The following is a 5320-nucleotide window of genomic DNA, read 5'->3' on the forward strand; positions in this document are numbered from 1 at the left end:
CTATTGCTAACGCATAGCAATAAAGGAAAAGCAATTACATGGCTCTTAGTGACTGACACGTAGGTCATACAATAATTAAAGACAACCCTAAGGCTCCTGCCGATTGTCGTTCTCATCGACATGCAAGTCGTGAACTTATTACAAAACATGATCATCTCATACGTCAACATATATCGCATCATATCTTGACCATATCACATCACAACATGCCCTGCAAAAACAAGTTAGACGTCCTCTACTTTGTTGTTGCAAGTTTTATGTGGCTGCCACGGGCAACTAGCAAGAACCGCTCTTACCTACACAAAAACCACAACAGTGATTATCAAGTTTGCTGTTTTAACCTTCTTCAAGGACCGGCCGTAGTCAAATTCGATTCAACTAAAGTAGGAGAAACAGACATCCGCCGGCCACCTTTACGCAAAACAAGTTGCATGTCAGTCGGTGGAACCGACCTCATGTGCGTGGACATGTAAGGTTGGTCCAGGCCGCTTCATCCCACAATGCCGCCGAATCAAAATAAGACGTTGGTGGTAATCAATATGAACCTCACTGCCCACAACTCCTTTGTGTTATAATCGTGCATATCATCTATGCATAGACCTGGCTCAGATGCCACTGTTGGGGAACATTGCATGGAAAACAAAAAAATTATACGCATACGCAAGATCCTTCCATAGAGATGAAGGAAATATGCCCTAGAGGCAATAATAAAGTTGTTATCTTATATTTCCTTATTCACGATAAAGGTTTATTATTCATGCTAGAATTTTATTGATCGGAAACTTAAATACATGTCTGAATACATAAACAAATAACATGTCTCTTGTAAGCCTCTACTAGCCTAGCTCATTGATCAAAGATGGTTAAGGTTTCCTAACCATGGACATGAGTTGTCATTTGATAACGGGATCACATCATTAGGAGAATGATGTGATGGACAAGACCCATCCATTAGCTTAGCATAATGATTGTCTAGTTTTACTCCTATCGCTTTCTTCATGTCAAATACATATTCCTTCAACTATGAGATTATGCAACTCCTGGATACCAGAGGAATACCTTGTGTGCTATCAAATGTCACCACATAACTGGGTGATTATAAAGATGCTCTACAGGTATCTCTGAAGGTGTTTGTTGAGTTGGCATAGATCAAGATTAGGATTTGTCACTTCGAGTATCGAAGAGGTATCTCTGGGCCCTCTCAGTAATACACATTATAAACTTGCAAGCAACTGACTAAGGAGTTAGTCATGAGGTGATGTATTACAAAATGAGTAAAGAGACTTGCCAGTAATGAGATTGAACTAGGCATGAAGATACCGACGATCGAATCTCGGGCAAGTAACATAACGATGGACAAAGGGAATTACGTATGTTGTCATAACGGTTCAACCGATAAAGATCTTCGTAGAATATGTAGGAGCCAATAAGGGCATCCAGGTTCCACTATTGGTTATTGACCGGAGAGGTGTCTCGGTCATGTCTACATAGTTCTGGAACCCGTAGGGTCCGCACACTTAACGTTCGATGAGATATAGTATTATATGAGTTATGTGATTTGGTGACCGAATGTTGTTCGGAGTCCTGGATGAGATCACGGACATGACGAGGAGTCTCGAAATGGTCGAGAGGTAAATATTGATATATAGGACGATAGTATTCAGACATTGGAAGTGTTCCAAAGGGTACTGGGTACATATCGGGTCATCAGAAGGGGTTCCGGGCAACCCTGGCAAAAGATATGGGCCTTATGGGCCAAGAGGGGAAATGCACCAGCCACAAGGGGCTGGTGCGCCCCCCATATGGGCCGACCAAGGTGGATAAGGAAAGGAGAAGGATGAAAGGAAAGAAAGGGAATAGGATTCCCCCTTCCTTTCCCCTCCCCCCTCTTTCCTTCCCCCTCCGGCAAATATGGCAGGGGGCGCGCCACTTGGGGGGTCCCCAAGTATGTTTCGTCCTACTTGGGGCGCCCTCCTGGCTTCTCCCTCCTCCCCCACCTATATATATGTGGGAGGGGGCGCCTAGCACACCCAGGCAATTGATTAGTCATGTGGGGCGCCCCCCTCAACCGTTTACACCCTCGGTCATATTTTCATAGTGCTTAGGCGAAGCCCTACGAGGATCACTTTACCATCACTGTCACAACGTTGTGCTGACAGAACTCATCTACTACCTCGACGTCTTGCTGGATCAAGAAGGCAAGGGACGTTACCGAGCTGAACGTGCGTAGAACACGGAGGTGCCATGTGTTCAGTACTTGATTGGTTGGAGCGTGAAGAAGTTCGACTACATCAACCACGTTGTGAAACGCTTCCTCTTACGGTCTACGAGGGTACGTAGACACACTCTCCCCCTCGTTGCTATCCATCTCCTTGATAGATCTTACGTGTGCGTAGAATTTCTTTTGTTTTCCATGCAACATTTCCCAACAGGAGATGCATAGCTACGAGAGGGGAGACTATGTCTACGCACCCTTGTAGACTGTAAAGTGGAAGCGCTTATTAACGCGGTTGATTAGTCGAACACCTTCGTGATCCAATCGATCAAGTACCGAACATACGACACCTCCGCGTTCAGCACACATTCAACTCGATGACATCCTCGCCTTCTTGATCCAGCAAGATGGGTGAGGTAGCAGATGAGTTCCCGCAGCACAACGTGTGGTGACGGTGGCGGTGAACTTGTTCCCACAGGGCTTCGCCGTGCACTGCGGAAAAACTAGACGGAGGACTAAACTGTGGAGAGGGGCGCATCACACGGCTAAGAGATTGTCCTGGGTTGTGGGGCGCCCCTCCCTCTCATATATATAGGTGGGGGGAGGGGTGGTAGCCTGGGTCTGCCTCAAGGTGGCCGGCCGACCCTGTTGGGCGCCTGCCCTTCGGTGCCCACCCCTTCCTTGTTTGCCTGCGGGGGGAGGAAGGAGGGGGTGGCGCCCACCCCCCTTTCCTTCCTCTTAGGTGGAGGGAAGGAAAGAGGGGCTATCCCTCCCCCCTTTCCATCCATAGGGTCGGCGGCCAAGAGAAGGGGCGCACCCGCCCCTTGTGGGCTGGTGTGTTCCCCTCTCTCCATTAACCTCCTGGGGCTTCTCGAAACCCTTCCGGTGATCCGATGACTACCCGATACAATCCGAAGCCTTTTCGGTGACCAAATTGAAAGAAATATGCACTAGAGGCAATAATAAAGTTGTTATTTATATCTCCTTATATCATGATAAATGTTTATTATTCATGCTAGAATTGTATTAACCGTAAACTTGATACATGTGTGAATACATATACAAAATAAAGTGTCCCTAGTATGCCTCTACTAGACTATCTCGTTAATCAAAGATGGTTAAGTTTCCTAACCATAGACATGTGTTGTCATTTGATAAACGGGATCACATCATTAGGAGAATGATGTGATGGACAAGACCCATCCGGTAGCTTAACATAATGATTGTTAAGTTTTATTGCTATTGCTTTCTTCATAACTTATAAATATTCCTTTGACTATGAGATTATGCAACTCCCGTATACCGGAGTAATGCCTTGTGTGCTATCAAACATCACAACATAACTGGGTGATCATAAAGATGCTCTACAGGTATCTCCGAAGGTGTTTGTTGAGTTGGCATAGATCGAGATTAGGATTTTTCACTCCGAGTATCGAAGAGGTATCTCTGGGCCCTCTCGGTAATGCACATCATGATAAGCCTTGCAAGCAATGTGACTAATGAGTTAGTTGCGGGATGATGCATTACGGAACGAGTAAATAGACTTGTCGGTAACGAGATTGAACTAGGTATGAAGATACCAACGATTGAATCTCGGGCAAGTAACGTACCGATGACAAAGGGAATGACGTATGTTGTCATTGCAGTTTGACCGATAAAGATCTTCATAGAATATGTAGGAACCAATATGAGAATCCAGGTTCCGCTCTTGGTTATTGACTGGAGATGTGTCTCGGTCATGTCTACATAGTTCTCGAACCCGTAGGGTCTGCACGCTTAATGTTCGATGATGATTTGTATTATGAGTTATGTGTTTTGGTGACCGAAGATTGTTCAGACTCCCGGATGAGATCATGGACATGACGAGGAGTCTCGAAATGGTCGAGAGGTAATGATTGATATATTGGACAATAGTATTCGGACACCGGAATGGTTCCAGAGCGTTCCGGGAATTTATCGGAGTACCGGGGGGTTACCGGAACCCCTCGGGGGAACTAATGGGCCACATGGGCCTTGGGAGGGAGGCACACCAGCCCACAAGGGGCTGGCGTGCCCCCCACTTGGAAGGGGTCCAAATTGGAGTGGGGAAGGGGGCGGCACCCCCCTTTCCTTATCCTTCCCCCTTTCCCTCTCCGGTAAAAGGAAAGAGGGTCCGAATTGGACTTGGAGTCCTAGTAGGACTCCTCCCCTTGGGGTGCGCCTTGGCCGGCCTCCTCTCCCCTTCCTCCTTTATATACGTGGGAGGGGCGCCTCTTAGACACAAAATTGTTCCAAGCCGTGCAGCGCCCCCCTCCGCCGTTTACTCCTCCGGTCACATTGTCATAGTGCTTAGGTGAAGCCCTGCGTGGATCACTTCATCATCACCGTCACCACACCGTCATGCTGATGAACCTCTCCCTCGACACTTTGCTGGATCAAGAGTTCGAGGGACGTCATCAAGCTGAACATGTGCAGAAGTCGGAGGTGCCGCGCGTTTGGTACTTGATCGGTTGAATCGAGAAGACGTTCGACTACATCAACCACGTTAAACTAACGCTTCCGCTTTCGGTCTACGAGGGAATGTGGACACACTCTCCCCCTCTCATTGCTATGAATCTCCTAGATAGATCTTGCGTGATCGTAGGATTTTTTTTGAAATTGCATGCTATGTTCCCCAACACAAATAGCATCGTCCTATATATCAGTCTTTACCTCCGGACCGTTCCGGAGATCCTCGTCATGTCCGTGATCTCATCCGGGACTCCGAACAATATTCGGTCACCAAATCACATAACTCCTATAGTACTATATCGTCAACGAACGTTAAGCGTGCAGACCCTACGGGTTCGAGAATGATGTAGACATGACCGAGATGCCTCTCCGGTCAACAACCAATAGCGGAACCTGGATGCCCATATTGGTTCCTACATATTCTACGAAGATCTTTATCGGTCAAACCTTATGACAACATACGTAATTCCCTTTGTCTGTCGGTATGTTACTTGCTCGAGACTCGATCATTGGTATCTCTATACCTAGTTCAATCTCGTTACCGGCAAGTCTCTTTACTCATTCTGTAATACATCATCTCGTAACTAACTCCTTAGTAACTTTGCTTCCAAGCTT

The sequence above is a fragment of the Triticum dicoccoides genome, chromosome 7A (assembly GCF_002162155.2).
Source record: "Triticum dicoccoides isolate Atlit2015 ecotype Zavitan chromosome 7A, WEW_v2.0, whole genome shotgun sequence".
Taxonomy (NCBI): Eukaryota; Viridiplantae; Streptophyta; class Magnoliopsida; order Poales; family Poaceae; genus Triticum; species Triticum dicoccoides.